We start from the raw sequence: 7,491 nt of genomic DNA on the forward strand, positions 1-7,491 counted from the left end.
GGGAAGCTCCGTCCCGCAGGTGCGTGCTGCACACTCTAGGTGTGGCCAGGGATGGAGGCTTACGGACCTCACCGAGGAGACGGAGTGCTAGGTGGCACCGGAGAATGGGAGAGAGGAGGAGGGGACGGGCCGATGCGATCTACTCCGCTTCTGGTCGTGCGTGTCGTGTGCTTCTTCCTGTGGAAAAATGAAGGGAAGCTAAAGTCGCAGGGGCTCTGAGGCCCTCGGAGTCCGCTCCAGGTGCAGCCTGCTGTCACGGCCTCGCATCGCGTGCGTCAGCAACACTGCTTTTCTGGTTCATGGTCTGGACTGTCCTCCTGAGATTTGGGGGTACAGATGAGAATGTAAGGGGGGGCTGCTGAAGGGGCTGCGGTTTTCTCTAACAGGCAGGCCACTGGTTTCCTATGAGAAGGTGACCAGGCAGCCATGAAAATGACCACATGGCCTGCCTGTCTGTAGACCGGAAGTCAGTCCTCAAATTTAATAGAAAGCACACCAAGGAAATAAGGAAATAAGTCAAAACCTACCTACTTTTTTTTTTTTTTTTACTATGTGTTTTAAACTTTTGTTTTTATTTGTGTGTGTGCGAGTGTGAAACTCCACATTGGCAGCAGAATCGATGGTCTCCGGGCAGATGTGGGTGCGCCCAGAGCCGACTGGTAAAGGGACAGGAGGAGGAAGTGGAGGTAACTGGGAACTGATGAAGAAGCATATGGAAGGAGTCAATACAAATGATGCCAACCCAATGGGAATTTCAGTGACCAAGCAATGTTTAAACAAAGTGGCTGGTCAGTTTTCATCTCTGATGGAAATGTCATCCAAGAGTTCCCCTTCTGGGAAGAGTGCCACCAACAATTATAGAAAATTGACTTTATACCTGAATTCCCAAATGAGAGGGAACAATTCCAGGCACCTGAATTCTCAAACGAATACAAAAATACTCAGATGAAATGATCTTGAACAGTGTATCAGCAAATTGTGTTCTTTGAAGCAATGTATCAACGTGTGTGAGACCCAAGCCAAGTGGAGTGACCAGTCTGGATGGGGTGCATAAGGGAAGGCTTACTAAAGGTGGATCTTACATCTTTTTAGGCATATGAAGACATAGATTGGGGTTGAGGACAGGGGTAAATTCAGGTGGTGGTTTCAGATCATGGAGGTCCCAGCTGACAATCTATCTACCTGTGTTCCTGGCACTCACAGCCAGTAGGTTAAAGGAAGAGAGAATTTATTCCAGGTTATTATTCTCCAGAGCCCAAGTCCCAGTGAGTTGGTGAACAAAGCCTCTTGGTGTCCTCTTTAACATTTGTTTCCCCAAAGGTTTATATTTCATCCCCAACATTAACATATCAATGCCACCAATATGCATACATTTTCGTTAAATTGCTTTCAGTTGGAATAGCTAACATGCCCTTGTAATGCCACAAAATGAACAATTATGAAGAAAGAGAACACTCTATTTGCTCTCCCTTTCAGGACCTCAAACTAGATTACCTTGTTCCCCTAACAGGTGAAAGTCCTTTTGCCCAACATGTTAGACATGGACAAATTGCTTCTATTTCAGACTATTCTGGAAACCTTTCCCTTCTGTTACCTTTCCCACTCATTTGTATTTGAGGTATAATGTTAACTCTTGATCATAGGCACTAAATGAGGGTAACGGTATCATCAGTAATAGAAAATGGCAGATAACCCGAAAGACATTTTTATTTGGCTTTGAAATCTGCATATTATACCTACCTGTGAATATGAGGGTGTTCGACATTCCAGAAATTTATTTCAAACCAAATTAAGAAACCAAACTGTTCTGACTTCATGCCCCTGGTGGTAAGAGGCTATGCCCAATGCTCATTGCTGCCAACCTGCCCAATTATTTCCACCTTGCAGCTCCCTTCAAGCTGTGGACAAGCATGAAGAAGTCTCAGATTCACTGACGTTTCGTTCTCAGCCCAGCCTGTGCTGAAGCAGGGAAGGCATTAAATAGGCCAATTTCAACAGGTTTCCAGAAGTCAACAGTCATGAGAAATCAACAGAACTGTGGTTAATACAAATTTACAAATTAATCCATAAAGAGCTTATGTTTGAGGCTCCCACAGAGCAACTTCCTAAATATAGAAGGAGTAACCCAGATCAATACATTGAGTTTATTATGCAGCAGCAGAAACTCTGAAGGTCCTAGTGGATATAAGATCAAAAAGCAAACACGCAAATGCCTTATTGCGCCTAGAGAGACTTAAGTGATGTAGCCAGCGCCTGTGTGTCTTCCTCCTCCTCCGCTCCCGTCTGCCCCTGCTGACCCTGTGCCGGCCTCCCCAGTCTTCTCTTTTCTTGACCTTGCAGATCTTTCTTACCTGAAGACCTTTGTACACTTGGTTCCGCTGCCTCCCCCTGGGTTCCCCCATCTCTCCTCCCAGGGCAACTCCCTCTCTTTGTTTAGTCCTCAGCTCAAGTAGCCCCACCTTGCAGGGGCCTTTCCAGCCTCCTGTCCGCAAATACATGTCCTTTGTGATTTTCTGTCTCTACAACCCCTCCCTTTTGGGTCAGTTCGTTTCTTTTTGTCTCTTTTTCACTAGAATGTAAGTGTCCTGTGGGTGGGGACTTTCTTGTTCAATGCTGCAGTTCCAGCTCCTGGCCCGGAGCCTGGCCCGCGGAGGTGCAGGATCATGGGTCAAGCTCAATGTGATCCAATGTGTATGAAAGAGCGCACAGCCCAGCGCTGAGCGGTAGTCAGTCTGAAACCAGCACTTACTGTCAGTTGTTTCAAAACTCACTGTCAATTCAATTTTTAAAAATAGCATGACCTATTTTAAGAATTTAAAAAATTGTAAATTTTGTTATAGAAAGTTTCAGATCTTGTTTCATTTATATTTCTACCCATTATTTTCTCCCCACTATTGGGTTATTTTGAAGCAAATTGTAGACATCGTATGAGGGCCAGGGGTGAGGTAAGTGAGAAGTGTAGGCGCAACATTGTAGGAGACCTTGTCCCAGGCGCTACCCCTGCCTTTGCATGACCTGCGGGCCTGCCCCCAGCCCTGGTCCTGCATCAGACCATTTCCCTAGTAAGCATTTCAGTGCGCATGAGCCTGTATACGACAAAAAGTATTTAATTAAAAAACACACAAACACATAGCTCCATTACCACTGTCACACTTGAAAATAACAATTCTTAATGTCATCAGATGCCCAGTCTGCATTCCCATTTACCTGGTTATTTCACACTATTTTTTAAGTTGGTCTGTTTGAAGGAGAACCCAAATCATGTCCACACTTGGTTAATGCAGCTCAAAGAAAGTCTCTTTCAATCCATTAGCTTCCCCATTTCTCTTTTTGTGATTTTCAAACATTTTCCTTATGATTTATAGATTAAAAAAACAGGGAACTTGCCCTAAAGTTTCTACATTCTTAATTTTGCTAGATGCTTCTGTGTGAGATCATTGAACACATTCTTCTGCCTCCAGTATGTCCTGTAAACTGGCACCTAATGAAATCTAGCAGCTTAGTTCCAGGTGCTAAAGAGAGTACCATGGACTGGGAGGCTCATGGACCTCAGAAACTTATTTCTCACAGTCCTGGAGACTGGAAGTAGGAGATCAGGAAGCCAGCTTGGCTGGGTCCTGGTGAAGGCCGCCTCCCAGTTGCAGACTGCTGACCTCTTATTCTAGCTCTCTGGCCTCTTATAGGGGCACTAGTTCCATCCATGAGAGCCCCACCCTCATTATCTAATTACCTCTAAAAGGCGGGGATTAGGGTTTCAACACATGAAACCCTTTTACCATTTACTATTGCAGGGTGGCAGTAGGGGGGTGGTGGGCATGTGCATTCAGTCTAGTGCAACAAGATTCAATGTTTTTGCAAGGATTCTTCCTAGATGATGTCCTCAACCTCCATCCAAAGGCAACATAATGTCTGGTCATCTTTCTTCTTGCGATGTCGGGAACCATTAAAGGTCATTGCCTGGTTTCATTACTTATTAGAGTTCCAAAACGGAGATTGCCAAATTTTACTCTATTTGTCAGCTGAAACAGGTCTACCGAGAGGAGCTTCTCATGAACTACGTGTTTACTTTGAGGGACAGTTCATACAGAAAAGGCAGGTAAATGCTTGACTCTTCTCTTTGTACTGGTTTTCAGAGTGATGAGTGGATTTTCTTTTTTATTTTATTTTATTTTATTTTACTATTGTTGTTCAAGTACAGTTTTCTGCCTTGATTTTTTGTTTCTTCTACAGAGGTGACCAATGAGGTATTTTTTTGTTTTGTTTTGTATCATTAGGAAGTCATGAATTTATAATGTATTTGGAGTGTTTCAACAAAGTTGTTTCAACTTTTTTGCAGTTGGATCTCCTTTAAGTTGGCTCCTGAGTCCTTTTGATGAGACCTGGTAGCCTCACTGGTTGCCTGATAGGACTAGATGTTCCGGGCTCATCTCGTATTACTTCTTACCCCAGACCCAGAATCAATCCCCCATTCCACCAAAGATCCCAGATTTCTTTTAGTGGAAAGTTATACTGAGGAACCATAACCTGAATGTTGGAGGATTTCAATCCAGAATTCCAAATATCTACTTGTATTACTAATACATGTATTTGCTAAGGGAATACAGGTAATGACCTTTGCTAGCCCACGCAAAGCAGCAGGAGGGAAACAAGTCAGGTCTGAGGCTGGTGGAAGGAGGGCTGAGGAGAAGGAAGGCACCTGTTCCAGTTCCTCCTGCCTCATCCTCCCAGCTTCCCTACCCTGTCATCACCCACTCCAGCCCTCTGAGCATCAATAGGAGCCAAACAGTTCCTTTCTCTAAATGGGATATTGTTCCTGGCCTATCAGATCCAGTTGGAGTAGGAATGGACTTGGGTGTAGAAAATTGATTAAGGGACCACTGAGGGGAAATTACCATTTTTCCTTCTAAAAAACAAAGCATGCTTCTCTATTTATTCTTCTGTCTCCATTTTTCTTTTGGACTGTGGATAGTATTTTTTTGCGTTTGATACCAAAGAAGGAATGCAAAAGTTTGGTGCCAAGTGTAGGACAGCAGAGGTTTGTGGGGCTAGTGAGGGTTTTTCTCAGGGCTCCTCGGGGCACAGGAAATGGAAGTCACAGGGATAATTTTGCATTTAGATCCGGGGAGCGGGGAGATGGGCTTTCTGATGGACTCAGAAGACCCTGGGGCTTGAACACGCCCTCTGCTCTGTGTGCTTGTCTGCATAGTCTCGGCTGTGCAACTCCCTGGGGTATCATTACCCTTGGGGTCAGGGGCAGTGCTTGAGATGGATAGAAAAGAGCCACCTCTTCAAGCTGCCTGGAATTGTTTTTATTGTTACCGTTTCAGGGAAAAGTCCTCATAGCGTTTCTGAGAGTTGAGTGGCTGCCTCCCTTATTGTTACTTGATTATTTCTTAGTTGATATTTTTTTTCCAGAAGGCTTTTCCACCAAACTTATTGTTCGGGGGAGACACAATTGAAATCAGTTGCTAATTACATTTGTGTCTAAATTAATAAATCACAACTATTCAGATCATATCAGTCTGAATAACTTCTATTATGGGGAACATAATTGTTAGATTCAGCATTTAATGAACCATATTGTTAGGTAAAATTCTTATGACAATTGGGACTAATAGAATATATTAACCTTTATTTGTGCCAGCCTGACCTCACGTTGGACCATGTTAGGAAGAAAGCACCTGGAAGAGTTTCCTCATTAAGTAGCCGTTGTGACTCTGCTGGCCTTCTGATGGAGCCCAGGAGGCGTTGGGACACCAGTGATGTTTGAGGTTGGCCAGTGGGTGTCCTACAACCAATTCTTAGGGCATTTGGTTCTGTGTGCACGTGACTTCTTGAGATGCAGACTGAGCTGGGAAGCCCCCATCACATGTCAGCACCTGTTTGGAGCACTTGTCCATTAGCTGCTCTGGGCTTTGGGGCCCCAGGGTGGGTATGTAGTGGGGTGTCTATAGAAGAAATAAACATTGGTCCTTTCTTAGGGGAACACACAGTCTAATGGAAAAAAACAGAAGCGCTTTATAAGAAAGTATAAAGGACTTACATTCCAGAGAAATCTAGGTATATTTAACTAGAAGTAGTTTTGTGGACCTACATCAAGATATGACTCTAAAGTTGTGCGGTCTCTTTCTTAGAGAGTATATCAGAATTTATACATCATCTTGAATGTGATATCCTCAAAAATATCAGCATGGCGATCTGGATACCTCTCCCAGTGAGCTCTGCTTTGGGAGATGTCTTTGGAGTTTTAAGTGCGTGGGATGGAACATCTGCTCCGCTTCTGTAACTAGGAAAATAACCGTGGTTCACAGAACCAAGAAATACTGAGTGATGTCGCAGGTACAGGTGAAGGCCAGTCTCCCTCGTCTGCCTGTGACACCCAGCAGCCTGGCAATGACAATAGCTGGTGGCAGCCCATCTCTCATTGATTACCGACACACAGCTCAGCACTTCGGGCAGGACCCTCTGTCACTGAACAGCACCCAGGGGCCTTGTGTGTTAACCACAAAACTGCTCTTGGTTTTGCACCAACCATAAAATTGGTCACAATGAACTGTAGAGGTTCCACCCCCTCACCCTGGTCTCTGGCTTCCCTTTTTTGCCCACGAGGTGGGGTGGGATGGAGTGGGAGGGTGTGTCTAGAACGTCACCGTGTGGCAGTGACTGTTGAAGTCACCATGGGTTGGCACCCAGCTCTGCTTCTTTGTTGTTTGCTATGTTAAAAGTGATAGACCTCTTGTAAGGCACAGGCAGTTGGCATTGTTACCTTTGCCTGAAGCAATCTCCTGAGAGGAAAACTGAACCCCAGGGTGAAAAGGGGGGGGCAAAGACCCGTCCCTAAGAGATACATTCTCCCATGCCCACATCTACCAGTCTAGGGATACGTGCACAAGCCCACTTAGGACCGAGAGGTACCCCCTAGGGCTTTTAGTCATCAGTTCTATTGGACCATTTTGACTGTGGTCTAAAAAATTGAAATCTTCCCAAACTGATCAGGATTAATGTAGGGTAATTTTTGTAGAGGATGTAGGAGAGTTCTGAGGAATAAGCAAGATGTAGCAGAAAGGAGTGGGAAGGGAATCTCAGAGGCGAGGCATGGGACTGGATCTTCCTGAGTGGAGAGGGAGGAACTGACCTCAGGCATGTCCCGAGAGTCCCAGGCAGCCACCCGCAGTGTGATCAGAGACCCCGGCTGCTCTCTCCCCTTCCTCTCCTATTCCCTATTCTTCCCAGCAGTCTGTCCCCAGGCCTCTGACTAATTTTAGCCCAACTATTACTGGGCTTGGGGTAGATGGAGCAACTGCTCCCATCCATCTGCCTGTGGGTGCTCGGTGGAAGTCAGCCACACAGGGCTCTCCTTGGCCAAGGCCCAGTCCCACATGGAGCTGCGCTTGGAGACAGCCCGCAGAAGGGACCTGGAGCTTGTGGCGCACAGGTTCCCTAATCCCTTTCCGAAGGTGGCTTCTGAAAGTGGACACAAGGCTATTTCAT

Source organism: Desmodus rotundus, chromosome 12 (genome assembly GCF_022682495.2).
Source record: "Desmodus rotundus isolate HL8 chromosome 12, HLdesRot8A.1, whole genome shotgun sequence".
Lineage (NCBI taxonomy): Eukaryota > Metazoa > Chordata > Mammalia > Chiroptera > Phyllostomidae > Desmodus > Desmodus rotundus.